Genomic DNA, 15,043 nt, shown 5'->3' on the forward strand with positions numbered 1-15,043 from the left:
CTCTTTTAATACTAATCAAAATTTTCTATTTTTTCCTCATGATGAAACAAATCCTAGAAAAGTACCCCACCAAGGCGCATTAATTTATGCTCGGCAAAACCCAAAAAATCATTTGCCAAGAGACCATACAAGGTCGGCAAAGATAAAGCGACGAGGTTCAAATTAATGTGAGAAGTTATAAAGTAACTCTGAAATGGCTCGAAGAGCCAAATAAAAAGAGGTTACAAAAATAACTTAAAAAGGCCGACCAAATGACGAAGTCGGACCCAACAAAGGGAAAGTTATAAAGTAACTCTGAAATGGCTCGAAAAGCCAAATAAAAAGAGATTACAGAAATAACTCAAAAGGGCCGACCGACGACAAAGTCGGACCTAACAAAAAGGAGGTACTCGAGCACCCGATGTCCGAGAAAAAGCTCGGACCCAAGAAAGAAGCCTTAAAACGGCAAGAACCAAGATTTCGAAAAACGCTTACTAAAAAGTTGCTTTACAAAAGCAACTAAAAAGTACAAAGCGAAAAGAACGAAATCAAAGGAAGTTTCAAAACGCTAGCTAAAAAGTTGTTATCCGAAAAACAACTAAAAAGCACGAAAGCGGAAACAAAAAGTCAAAACGCTAGCTAAAAAGTTGTTATCCAAAAACAACTAAAAAGCACAAAAGCGGAAACAAAAAGTCAAAACGCTAGCTAAAAAGTTGTTATCCAAAAACAACTAAAAAGCACAAAAGCGGAAACAAAAAGTCAAAACGCTAGCTAAAAAGTTGTTATCCAAAAACAACTAAAAAGCACAAAAGCGGAAACAAAAGGTCAAAACGCGAACAAAAACACCGCATAATAAGCTAAAAAGTTACTAAAAAGTAGCTAAAAGCAAAAAGGTGTTCAAAGCGTTCAATAGAAACCATCCAAAAGACAAAAGAGCCCACAGGCCGGGCACAAAACCAGAATAAAAAGATTACAGAGGATCAAAGTCCTTCCCGGACTCCACATCAACAGAAGGCTGCGGAGCAAACATAGAAATCGGGACAGCATCGACGGCAACGTCCTCCCGATTCGAAACCCCCACACCAGATCCATCCCCGACCAAAGGAGAAGTCGGGTTATCAGCAGGAACTCCGGGGTCGGACATCGGAACCTCATCCTCGGCAGGAGCAGGAACAATCTTTCCCTCCACGACAACGTTATCCGTACTGAATAAGCTCAGATCCAGGTCGGGAGCAAGAACCCGGACCTGAGCCTTCAAGTTCTCAAACATAGCATCCATACCCTTAGCCACGTGACCCTCTAGCTCGTAAAAATCATCCCGAGCAGATTGCAACTTCTCCTTCGTCTCCACAAGCTCAGCATATAGCTTGGTATAATTCTCTGTAGCCACCTTCGCCATCTCCTCAGATGTCTTCGCTGCCGCCACAGCCGCGGTAGCTTTAGTTTTCTCTTTCTCCAAGGAGGCCTCCAGCTCAGCAATCCGGGCAGCCTTCAGTTGACTAATCTTATCAAGCTCGGAACGAGCCTTATCAAGTCGGGAGCTGGTCGCACCAATGGGGGATTTCTTGAACTCCCGGGCAATAGCGGCATGAAGACTAGCCATCCGGACACAGCTCCGCGCCATATATTGAAAATGATGCTCCATAGACACATCATCAGTAGAAATGAAAGTCTGAGGGAGGATGTGCTGCTCAATTCAACCAAGAGCATCGAAGTCCTTGTCATTGAAACCGGCAAGCTCTTGAGAGGTCTTCTGCTTCTTGGGAGGAGGACCCGAGAACGGAGGAGGAGAAGAGGTAGCAGGCCCAGAGGTCGGAGGATCCTGACTTATAGCTCGGAACTGGGGAGTCGGAATAGTCTTCGACCGAGTCTGAACACCTATAGTAGTCTTCTGCGGAGAAGATCGGGCAAAAGCATCCCCGGCCTCGATATTTCGAGCAGCCACCGACTTCTTCGTCCGACGAAGAAACTTCATGGAATCCGCCTGAGAAGACATCTCTGCAGAAATAAAAAGGAAAAAAGATCACCACAACAGAAATTCCACCAAAACAAAACCCAAATACTAAGAAAGATAAATCTCAAAAGAGGTCGGGAACTACCTAACTCGGAACGGAGAAGGCTTGGATCTCCCAACATTTTCTTCGTGTCCAAGTGAGGTGCCCGACCCCATAAACTGCTCACCACACCCACAAAGGCCTGCTCCACCTCATCTAGACTCTCAAAAGTATACTTAGCAGACACTATATTCTCCTGCCAACAAAGAGGAAAAGAAGGCTCCCCACTCTCATCTAGAAAGAAAGGTCGGACGTCTCCAACAGCCCGGACCTTGAAATAAAAGTTCTTAAAATCGTGAAAAGACTCATCATACAGGGTACAGAACTTCCTCCCCTGGTTAGCCCTAAAAGAGACCCAAGACACCTTCCCTCCGCCCGACCCCGGCTTCGTCAACACAAACAAATAGGAAAAAAGGGAAATAGAGGGAGAGACACCCAGAAACTGACACAAAAGTTGAAACAGCTTTAAAAACGCCCAAGAATTCGGATGGAGCTGCGTAGGGGCGAGGTTACAAGACCACAACACCTCGGACTCCAGGTCGGTAAAAGGAAGTCGGACATTCAGCTTAGAGAAGAAACAGTCATAAGCATAAAAGAAGAGCTTCTCGGAACTATCTAAAGGCGGGAAGCACACTCTCTCCTCGGAATCCGGGGCTACTAACTCATAATCCCTCTCAGATTCTCTATCTTCACATATGCTACATTGCCTACGGAACCTAGCTAAATACTCAGAATCTACCACAGAAGGAACTCTTAGGGGAACGGGATCTACCCAACCAAGACCACTCGGAATCTTGGTCGACATCGCCTGAAGAACCTTTCGAGACATAAAAATCTTGCCTACAAAGAAGAATACAACAAGCAAGGCAAAAATCACATAAAGGCAGACAGCGAAAACCCATTCAGCAAGGCGAGAAAACCAAGTTCTTTTAGAAGAAAATACAGAAACCCGAAAACGAAATACCAAGAGAAAAGAGCCCCCCCACATACAAACAACCAAAGCAATGGCGGCGCCTCTTTTCGGGGCAACCCAGGCATAGAAGAAAAAGAAACAGAAGCATATGTGCGCAAAGAAAATGAAGACGAGAACAAACCTGGAAGAAAGGAAGAAGACGACGAGCTCCGATGCAAGGAGAACGAAAACGGCGGCGCAGAGGAAACCCCGGAAAAACCCACAGAAAGAATCGGAGAAGAAGAACAAAGAAGGAGCGGCGCTCGAAGGAGAGGTGGCAAAAACTCAGAAAATGGAAAGGGAACAGAATAAACGAAGAAAATGAGGAAAGGGGCAAATAAATAATGCCTTCACAGAGCCCGAACGGAAATCGAGGAGAAACGGTAAAAAGCAATAAATGCTGAAACGGCCGTTTTCAAATTTTGAAAAAACTACTATGCCCGAGCTCGACCTCCCAAAAAGGACGAACTCGGGCAGTGGCACTGTTCATACCCTGACCGAGTTCCCCAAACTCGGAAAGTTCATAGAAGGTCCGACCTCGTCCCAAGGCCCACGCCTGAGGTCGGACCTCGGACAAATAAGCTAAGAAGGCCCATCAGAAGGAACGAAGCCCAAAACCTAAAGGCCGAAAAGGCCTAAAGAAAGGCGGTTCCACAAAGATAGGGATAAAACTCCCAAAAGATAAGATAAGATAAGAATATCTTATCCAGGGAAGATCACGACCAACTACTATAAATACACTGGAGCACCCAGGTATAACTCATACTCTAATTCTACTCAATATCTGCTTGGACCCATGCTAACTTAAGCATCGGAGTGTCATTGCAGGTACAACCACCAACCACTCCACATATCAAGCTCGGGTCCCTGACCCCCACCTCGGGCCTCACCAAGACGTCCGAGCTACTCGTTTCAGGTAACCCCCGGAACAAGTGCATTTATCCTTGTTCCTACTCATATGAAAGAGAAGAAAACAAGAAAAGAAAGAGGATTCCTCTATGTCACAATATAGAGATTCCTTTATGTTAGTAGAAAAAGAAAGGGGAGAAGAATGAAGAAGAGTGAGTTCAGATATTTAGGTGAAGAGAGGTGAAGAGAAGTGTTAGTAATTAAATAATTAAATAGAATAAGAAAAGAGAGGGAGAATTTCGAAAATAATTTTGAAAAAGGGGTTAATAATTTTCGAAAATTAGGAATAAGATAAGATCAAAATTAAAATTTAAAATAAAAAGAATTTTTGAAAAAGAGATGAGATATTTTCGAAAATTAGAGAGGGAAGAGTAGTTAGGTGGTTTTGAAAAAGATAAGAAACAAACAAAAAGTTAAAGAGTTAGTTGAAAAAGATATTAAAATCAAATTTGAAAAGATAAGAAGATAAGTTAGGTAAGTTATTTTAAAATCAAATTTTGAAAAAGATAAAATTTTTGAAAAAGATAAGATAAAAGATAAAAAGATTTAATTCAAAAATTTTAAAATTACTTACTTCACTAACAAGAAACTACAAGGTAAGATTCTAGAACTTAAAGATTGAACCTTTCTTAACAAGAAAGTAACAAACTTCAAATTTTTGAATCAATCACATTAATTGTTAGTGAGTTTTTGAAAATTTGATATAAAGATAAGGAAAAGATTTTGAAAATAATTTTAGAAAATATTTTTAGAATTTTCGAAAAATAGAAAAAAAAATGAAAAAGATATGATTTTTGAAAAAGATTTTGAAAATATAAGGTTTTTAAAATTGAAAATTTGACTTGACTTGTAAGAAACAACTAATTTTGAAAATTTTTGACTAAGTCAACTCAAATTTTCGAAAATTATGAGAAAAATAAGGAAAAGATATTTTTTGATTTTTGAATTTTTTTTGATGATGAGAGAGAAAAACAACAAACATGACCCAAATCATGAAAATTTTGGATCAAAACACATAATGCATGCAAGAACACTATGAATGTCAAGATGAACACCAAGAACACTTTGAAAATCATGATGAACATCAAGAACATATTTTTGAAAAAAAATTTTTGATGCAAAGAAAACATGCAAGACACCAAACTTAGAAATCTTTAATGCATGGACTCTAACAAACAAAAAATGCATATGAAAAACAACAAACAACACAAAACAAGAAATCATCAAGATCAAACAAGAAGACTTGTCAAGAACAACTTGAAGATCATGAAAAACACTATGAATGCATGGAATTTTCGAAAAATGCATGTAAAATTTTTAAAACATGTAATTGACACCAAACTTAAAAAATTTGACTCAAGACTCAAACAAGAAACACAAAATATTTTTGAATTTTATGATTTTATTAATTTTTTTGGATTTTTATTAATTTTTTTCGAAAAAATTTTGGAAAAACGAAAAAGAAAAATTTTGAAAAAGTTTTTGAAAAGAAAATTACCTAATCTGAGCAACAAGGTGAACCGTCAGTTGTCCATACTCGAACAATCCCCGGCAACGGCGCCAAAAACTTGGTGGACGAAATTGTGATCAACAATAATGGCTCTTTAGCATGTGCATAAAAACATTAACTCAGCACTTTCTTTCCACAATCTCGTTCAACTAACCAGCAAGTGTACTGGGTCGTCCAAGTAATAAACCTTACGTGAGTAAGGGTCGATCCCACAGAGATTGTTGATATGAAGCAAGCTATGGTCACCTTGTAAATCTCAGTTAAGCAGATTAAATGGTTATGGGTTTTGAAAAATAATAATAAATAGAAAATAAAAAGGGATAGAAATACTTATGTAGATCAATAGTTGGAATTTCAGATAGGCATGTGGAGGTGCTGTGCTCCTCTTGAATCTCTATTTTTTTATTACATTCATCCAATCCTTCTTACTCCTTTCCATGGCAAGCTGTATGTAGGGCATCAACATCATCAATGGCTACTTTTAATCCTCTCGGGAAAATGGTCCTATGCGCTGTCACTGCACGGCTAATCGTCTGGAGGCATCACCCTTGTTGATAGCTACATCCCATCCTCTCAGTGAAAATGGTCCAAATGCTCTGTCACAGCACGGCTAATCATCTGTCGGTTCTCAATCAGGTTGGAGTAGAATCCATTGATTCTTTTGCGTTTGTCATCACGCCCAGCCTTCAGGAGTTTGAAGCTCGTCACAGTCATTCAATACCGGAATCCTACTCGGAATACCATAGACAAGGTTAGACTTTCCGGATTCCCGGGATCCTACTCGGAATACCACAGACAAGGTTAGACTTTCCGGATCCCCATGAATGCCGCCATCTATCTAGCTTATACCACCAAGATTCTGTTAGGGAATCTAAGAGATATGCGCCCGGCCTAGAGTAGAACGAAAGTGGTTGTCAGTCATGCACGTTCATAGGTGAGAATGATGATAAGTGTCATGGATCATCACATTCCTCAAAGTGTTGTGCAACGTATATCTTGGAATAAGAATAAAAGAGAATTGAATAGAAAGTAATAGTAATTGTATTGAAACTTGAGATATAGCAGAGTTCCACACCCTTAATCTATGGTGTGTAGAAACTCCACTGTTGAAAGTACATAAGTGAAAGGTTCAGGCATGGCCGAATGGCCAGCCCCCATGGTCTAAGGACTAGGCGTCCAGAGATATCTAATACACTAATAAAAAGTCCTATTTATAATAAACTAGCTACTAGGATTTACATGAATAAGTAATTGATGCATAAATCCACTTTCGGGGCCCACTTGGTGTATGTTTAGGCTGAGCTTGGTCTATCCACGAGCTGAGGCTTTTCTTGGAGTTGAACTCCGAGTTATAGCGTGTTTTGGGCGTTCAACTCCGGATCATGACGTGTTTCTGGCGTTTAACTCCAGACAGCAGCATGTACATGGCGTTCAACGCCACTTTACGTCATCAATTCCCGAATAAAGTATGGACTATTATATATTGCTGAAAAGCTCTGGATGTCTACTGTCGAACGCCGTTGAGAGCGCGCCATTCGAAGTTCTGTAGCGCCAGAAAACGCATTTTGAGTGCAGGGAGGTCAGATTCCAACAGCATCAATAGTCCTTTTGTCAGCCTTTTTTCAGAGTTTTGCTCAAGTCCCTCAATTTCAGCCAGAAATTACCTAAAATCATAGAAAAACACACAAACTCATAGTAAAGTCCAGAAATGTGAATTTAACATAAAAACTAATGAAAACATCCCTAAAAGTAGCTTGAACTTACTAAAAATTACCTAAAAACAATGCCAAAAAGCGTATAAATTATCCGCTCATCAGTGCCCCTATGTTCCTACGTTAGAGTCCACGTTAGTATAGCTAACGTGACTTTTAACGTAGGTGTGATCCACCTTCGAGAGTGTTAGTGACACTCAGCTTTGTCACTAACGCTCCAAATGCTACATTCTCTACGTTAGAACCCATGTTAACTAAGTTAACGTGGCTCTTAACGTAGTAGTGAAGCCACCTTCCAACGTTAGTGACAAAAGTGAGTGTCACTAAGGTTGGCTCTTTGATCTCAATTCCACATTAACTTTCACGTTAACAGTCTTAACGTGAAAGTTAACATAGGCAATGCTAGTTGGTCCAACATTAGTGACAAAAGTGAGTGTCACTAACGTTGGCCTTTGTTTCCTCTTCCACGTTAGAGTTTACATTAACTAAGTTAACGTGACTCTTAACGTGGATCATTGCCAAGTTCTCCAATGTTAGTGGTGTTCACTTTTACCATTAACGTTGGAGTTCCTTCTTCTTCTACGTTAACTACCACGTTAACTAAGTTAACGTGGCAAGTAACGTGAGCTTTAGGTGGCTTCGCAGGCGTTATTGGTGATCACTTTTCTCACTAACGTTGCAAGCTTTACCATTCCATGTTAGTGTTCATGTTAACTATGTTAACGTGAATACTAACATGGTTCTTCCTTGCTTCCTTTGCCCTGAAAACGAGCAATTAAAGTGCATCAAAGTTCTAGCCAAAGTCATGAGATTATGCATCATCAATTTATCATGAAATTCTATCACAAAAGTTACTTGAATCAAGGTGTGAGTGTAATTTCATCCAAAACTTGCCTTATTCACTAAGAAAATGCATGAAACTACCCTAAAACAGCAAAGAAAAGGTCAGTGAAACTGGCCTAGATGACCTGGCATCACAACACCAAACTTAAAGCTTGCTTGTCCCTAAGCAAGAACTGAAGCATAAGAAGAATGAAATGAAATAACAAGAAGATAAGATAGAAATAGCATTCTTGGTTTATGGGGTTTCATGCATAGCAACATAGGTTCTTTCCCTCTAGGTTTCAAGCCTTTATCAAATCCTTAGTCACCTTCTTCATTGTATCCTTTGAGATTTCTTTCTTATTGATCCTTCCTTCTTTTTCAAAGTTATTTTTCTTTTTGCTAAGTGCTTTGTAAGATGGCAACTCTTTATGATAAGCTTTCAGCCAACACTCCCAAACCAGTTGGTTTTAAGGTGCTAGGTGTTAAGACACCCCTAAGGACTTACTCCCTCGAGTCTCTTTCCCTCATACATACACATCATAGGCATATGGTTTGTTATTTTTCCTTTCTTGAGACCTTGGTGTCCAGCACCTCTTTGGGTTACTAAGTGTTTTGTATCAAAGGTTACTCTTGATAGTGGACTTTCAGCTGATAATCCCGGATTAGTTAATCCAAGTTACCAAGTGATAATGCATGCCTAAGAGCTTATTCATCCAAGTATATCCTTTGTACATAAACACCACAGACACATGCCTCAGTTTTGAAACCCTTGATGCCTAGCATTGTTTCTTATTGTGTTTCTTTCCTTTTCACTTATATTACTCTTTCTCTTTTCTTTTTGGGATCTTATTGTTTAGCTAGTCTGAAAGGGTGTGTCTCAAACAAAGGACTTAGGATAGATAGTTGCTTTCTTTCCTTCTTTGGTGAACCAACTTAGCTTACTAAAACCTACCACAAACATTTAGAATGCACTTCATAAAGTAGCTCCACTCTTATTCTTTTCATAACATTTTCTTTTTGATTAACTTAAAGAGACAAGCATACAAGTAAGAAGGGTGAAAGTGAATACTTAAGACATTAAGCTAGCACAATAAAATTGTGAATAAAGGGGAACAAGTAAAAGATGCAGGTTCTATTCAATCATTTTTCACTTAGAGTTTTGCAGTTTGAGATGGGTTGAAACAACCTCATGATGTCTTCCATGGTATTCTCGTCCTAATAATTGCATCCCTGTCTGTTTCCTTGGATGATGGGGTATGCTCATTCCCTGAGATTGATTGAATTCCTGCAATACTATTAAAAGTCGCTTGTTCTCCAAGAACTTTGAAGAGGGTTAGCATGCATATATGTTTGTGATCTTCAGAACTTAACATGATGTATGAACACCAAACTTAGTTCTTTGCTTACTTGACAAATTGGATGCATGTAAGAACCTTGTGTGCTTTTTATTAAGAAACAACTATGTGCTAAAGAAAAATATAATCTATATATATTAGAGCCCTATATTCACCCTTGAATTGTTTTTGGTGTGTAACACCAAACTTAGTTCCTCACACTATAGAGAATCCAACATGAAATTTTTATTGAAAGACATATGAAAAGAGAATTACCTCAGGTTGGGTTGCCTCCCAACAAAGCACTTTTTTTAACGTCGCTAGCTCGACAATTCTTTCCTTAGTTGAGGTTGTACTTCTGTTTGGGGTTCTCCCCCATGCTGCCCAAGTAATGTTTGAGTCTTTGTCCATTCACAATAAATCTTTTCTTTGAGCCTTCTTCCATTATTTCTATGTGTCCATAAGGTGAGACTTTTGTGACTAGGAAGGGTCCCGACCATCTTGATTTGAGTTTCCCAGGAAAGAGTTTCAGTCTAGAGTTGTAGAGAAGCATATGTTTCTATTCTTCGAAACTTCTAGGTACCAAATTGAGATCATGTCTCCTTTTTGCTTTTTCCTTATAGATTTTGGTATTTTCATAGGCTTGAGATCGAAATTCTTCCAATTTTTGAAGCTGTAGAACCCTTTTTTCACCAGCAGCAGTGCTATCTAGGTTTAGTGTTTTAAGGGCCCAGGAGGCCTTGTGCTCCAGCTCTAACGACAAGTGACAAGCCTTACCAAACACCAGTTGATATGGGGACATCCCAATTGGTGTTTTGAAAGCTGTCCTGTATGCCCAAAGAGCATCATCTAGCTTCTTCGCCCAGTCCTTTCTTGATGATGTTCTGTTGGTTGGATTTCTTCTTGGATAGGTTCTTCCTCCTGTGCTTCTTCTAATGCCCTCTTCCTTAGATGGGGTCTTTTTTGCTGTTGAGCTAGAGTCACATGGGTTATGCGTTGGAGTGTAAGTGATCTCTCAAGACCTACCCAAGTTGGATTGCTATCTTCAAAGACAACCTTAGCTTTCATGCATAATCTAAGGATAGTGTTGGGGTACCAAAGTCTACCACCCGAGTCTTTCTTCTCGGCTGATTCTTGAATTTCTTCAGCTATAATTTCATGCACATTGATGCTTCCACCCCTTATTAGACAATGTACCATGGTAGCTCGAGCAATATTGACCTCAGAATTGTTTGCGGCTGGAAGGATAGATCATCTCACAAGCTCAAACCATCCCTTGGCTTCTGGGATGAGGTCTCCTCTCCAGATGAACCGGGGCCTCATATCCCACAATGCATATGTCACCTACAATTTCTTCCAATTCATCATTGTCGGGGCCATTGTTCATTCTTTCTTGGTACCCGAGCTCAACAAATTGTGGTGCTTTCAGATGAAGTGTTCTAATTATAGCATTTGGGCTGAAATCTACCTCCATTCCTCTTACATGGCTTTTGAAGGTGTGGGTTATGGTCTTGTCTTGTCTAACCACATTTGCATAAAATTCCCTAATGAGAGTTGCATTTACCCTTGCTTCCGGGTTAGTGAGCTTTTGCCAACCCATTCTCTCAATCTTCTCCCAAATTTGTGGACATTCATCTTTATTGAACTGGAATGTTGATTCGGGCAGTATCTTCTTGTCCTTTATTCGTTCAAAGTCGAGCTCATGGAAGGCTGTTTTGAATCTCCCAACGTCAAAGGAAGGCTGCTCCATGGGTTCCTTTCCTCTTTTCCTTTTGGAACTTGATGATGTCATGAGTGAGATTTGAATTGCGAAGATAGAAAAGATTAGGGGTTTGAAGATAGAGTTCGGTTGGGTTGAGGCTGAATGTGTTTTGGAGAAATGTGTTTTGAGATAAGGAAGAGAAGTGGGTTGGATGAATATTTCAGAAGGACTAGATTGGTGAGGGTTCTTTATATAGATTGGTGGTGATAGTTGAATGGTGTAGATCAATGGCACGGCCTTGATAGTGAACGGTTGGGGTTTGGTGCAAGGTGAGCACAAGGATTAACTCCTTTTTAGGGTCTTGGTTCGGTCTTCGAAATGATCTATTCCCAATGTTGCATGGCAACACTTCCAAGGACATTCCCCATGAAAACAAGTGTGAAATTCCCTTGGCCGAATCTTACTTCTTTAATTCCCCCATCAAGTACCATCAATGTACTTTTTGATTCCCTGTATACGAAAAGAAAATGTAATGGGTTATTTGAAATTTTTGGTGGGAAAAATTTGTGAACTAACAAAATATTTATTTTTCTTTTGTTTTTGCATGACTAAATGCTTTCCATGAATGTAAATCAATCAACCATTAAGCTTCTCATGCATGCACGTTGGTACACCAAACTTGTTTGTGATCACATGGTGCATCAAGTTTGGAGAATAAATCTTCCTCATAGGGTGTGTTCAAACCTCACTTGATGTGTTTTGAACACCAAACTTATCATGTACTATATGTTGCATGTAGAGGAGCTTTATTTTAGTTGTTAAAATTGATTTGAAATTCTATGGAAATTGTCTTATTACTATTATTAGAGATTTAAGAAAAGAGGTATAGAACATGGGTTGCCTCCCATGAAGTGCTTCTTTAACGTCATTAGCTTGACGGTTGACCCTTTTCAGGGTGGTTGGTGGTGCTTGAAATCCTCTCCTCTTGCAGTGAACTTATGTCCATTGGCTTTGTTGATAAGCTCCATATGCTCCAAAGATAAGATTTTGTTGATAGTGTACATAGGAGGCAGCTGAGATGGAATAGTAGGGAGGTGAGGTGGTATAGATGGAAAGTATGTAGAAATCACTTCATCACCTGGCGAGAAACTTTCTGTAGGAGTTTTCTTATTTCTCCATCTCCTCGGAACTTTCTTCTTTGTATCTTTTGATGCTTTCTTGTTCTCTATAGCTCCTTTCCCTAAGGGATCCTTGTTGTTTCCACTGCATGAATTTGGTGGTTCTGGTTCCCTTTGGATTACCCTTGAATGAGATTCTTCTTGAATATGTGACTTCCCATCCAATATGGTTTCCAATTGTGTTGTTTGTGCCTCACTACTTGTTTCTTGCATCAGTGCTTCATTCTGCTCTTCTCTTGATTCTTTGCTCTCTTGACTTGATTCTTGTGAGAGGTTCAAAACATTGAAAGTGAGCTGCTCATCATGTATTCTCAGCACTAGCTCTCCTCGCTCTACATCTATGAGTGCTCTGGCTGTGGCTAGGAATGGTCTTCCAAGAATGATGGGATAGATAGGATTCTCATCCATTTTGAGAACAACAAAATATGTGGGAAGATAGTAGCTCCCAACCTTAACCAGCACATTTTCAACCACTCCTATTGCTTATTTTTTAGTTTTGTTAGCCAATCTGATAATTACATTAGTAGGAGTTAGTTCATTGATTTGGAGCTTCTTCATGAGGGAGAGAGGCATTAAGTTGATGCTTGCTCCTAAGTCACAAAGCCCTTTGTCAATCATTGTTCCTCCTATGGCACAAGGAATGTGGAAACTCCCTAGATCCTCCTTCTTTGTGGGTGGCCCTGGTTGAATGAGAGCACTGCAATCCCTGTTCATCTTTATTATTTGTCCACCCTTCAATGGACTTATTTTGGCTAGTAGCTGATTTATATACTTGATGTAGAAAGGCATTTGCTGGAGGGCTTTGATAAATGGTATATTTACATCAAGAAATGCAAACATATCAAGGAACCTTGAGTACATTCTCCCTGCTACACCACCTTTAAGCCTGTAGGGAAAAGGAGCATATGGGTTCAACACCTCCTTCTTCTTTAGCTCTTCCTTGGCTGTAAGTTGAGTTGTATAGCTTCCTTCTTCCTGGCTTTCCTTTTGGTTATTTTGGAGGTGTTCTACTTCATTCATGCTCCCCTCATTACTTGTGGTTATCATTTTGCATTCTTCCCATCTCACCTTCTTTGTTTCTCCTCTTGGATTCTTTTCTGTATCACTGGGGAATCCATCAGTGTGTTTGCAAATTTGTTGAGATAAATACCCTACTTGGGACTCCAATCTCTTGATGTTTTCTCCTTGGTTCTTGATATTGGCTCGCACTTCTTCCTTAAACACTTTGTTGTCTTCGACTTCTCTGCATAAGTTTTCAAGTAGAGCTTCGATCTTTGAGAGCCTATCATCTGTTGATGATGGTGGGTTGAGATTAGGTGGTTGAGAAGGTGGGTTAGATGGATGTTGGTAACATCTCTGTGAGGTGTTTTGATGAGTAGCATTGTTGTTGGAGTTGAGGTTGTGGCGTCTCTGATCTTGCCCTTGGTCTTGTTGGTTTCCCAATCCAAAGTTGGGGTGATTTCTCCATCCAGAATTGTAAGTTTTGGAGTATGGATCATGGACTTGTCTAGGTGAGTTTCCAATATAGTTGGCTTGCTCCCAATAACCTTCTTCTCCTATGTTTACTCCTTCTTGAGCTGATAATGAGGTGATGGCTACTGCAACTTGGTTCTCCTCTACCTTCTTGGTCAGATCTGCTAGATGCTTGGTGATCATCTTGTTTTGAGCTAAGAATGCATCCATGTGGTTCAGCTCCATTACTCCTCTCGTGTTACTTCTTTCAGAGGCATAGAAGTAGTCATTTTCAGCAACTGTTTCAATGACATCTATGGCTTCTTCAATGGTTTTCTTCTTGTTTAGAGAGCCTCCTGATGAATGATCCACAGCCTTCTTTGACTCATAGAAAAGACCTTCATAGAAGATGTGAAGTTGAACCCACTCATTAAACATCTCTGGTGGGCATCTCCTTGTTAGGTCTTTGAATCTCTCCCATGCTTCATAAAGTGTCTCACCATCTTGTTGTCTAAAAGTTTGCACCTCAGTTTTTAGCCTATTGATCTTTTGAGGTGGGTAAAATCTTGCTAAAAACTTGTTCACCACTTCTTCCCAATTAGTTAAGCTCTCCTTTGGGAATGATTCAAGCCATTTGGATGCCTTGTCCCTGAGTGAGAAAGGGAACAAGAGCAACCTATAGACATCTAGGTGGACTCCATTGGATTTCACTATGTCACAAATCCTCAAGAAGGTGGTCAAATGTTGATTAGGATCTTCTTGAGCACCTCCTCCAAATGAGCAATTATTCTGCACAAGAGTGATGAGCTGGGGTTTTAGCTCGAAATTGTTGGCATGTATGGTGGGCTTCTGAATGCTGCTTCCACAGTTTCCAGGATTAGGATTGATATATGATCCTAAGACTCTCCTTTCTTGCCCAGCCCTGTTTCCATGGCATTCTCTGACTTGATTATGAGCTTCTTCTTCAAGATTGTTCTCCAAATTCTCTTCCATTTTGGGTTCAAAATACTCTTCCTCTCCTTCCTCAGCACCAATAATCCTTTTCCCTCTTGCTTCCCTTCTTAGTCTCCAAAGGGTTCTTTCAGGTTCTGAATCAAAGGATTTTGAAATCCCTTCTCTTCTCCCTGTCATACAACAAACAGATTGCACAACAGGAGATAAAATGAAGAAACTATTCTTGTTAGAGTAATTGTTAGTGTGAGTGATGCAAATTATCAAACAGTTAGTGGGTTAGTGAGCAGAATTGTAATCAAAGGAGGACAGAACAAAAAAAATAAAAGAGGGTGCAGTGCGTAAGGAGGAAATTAAAATAAACTAAAGGAGATTAACTGAATAAACTAAACAAAAAGAAAAATGCTCAATCTAGTGATCTTCAAACTTAATCATTGTTGATTCAAAATCAATCCCCGGCAACGGCGCCGTAAACATGATGCATG

General features: G+C 39.8%; 1 non-coding gene across 1 annotated transcript; it reads left to right on the top strand.

Annotated features, from left to right (window-relative positions):
- The first annotated feature begins 14,039 nt into the window (after positions 1-14,039).
- LOC112799092 (small nucleolar RNA R71) lies at positions 14,040-14,147 on the top strand. Its single transcript, XR_003200677.1, has one exon. It is a non-coding gene; the product is annotated as a small nucleolar RNA R71 (small nucleolar RNA).
- Positions 14,148-15,043: the final 896 nt, after the last annotated feature.

This window comes from Arachis hypogaea, chromosome 4 (assembly GCF_003086295.3).
Source record: "Arachis hypogaea cultivar Tifrunner chromosome 4, arahy.Tifrunner.gnm2.J5K5, whole genome shotgun sequence".
NCBI classification, from domain to species: Eukaryota; Viridiplantae; Streptophyta; class Magnoliopsida; order Fabales; family Fabaceae; genus Arachis; species Arachis hypogaea.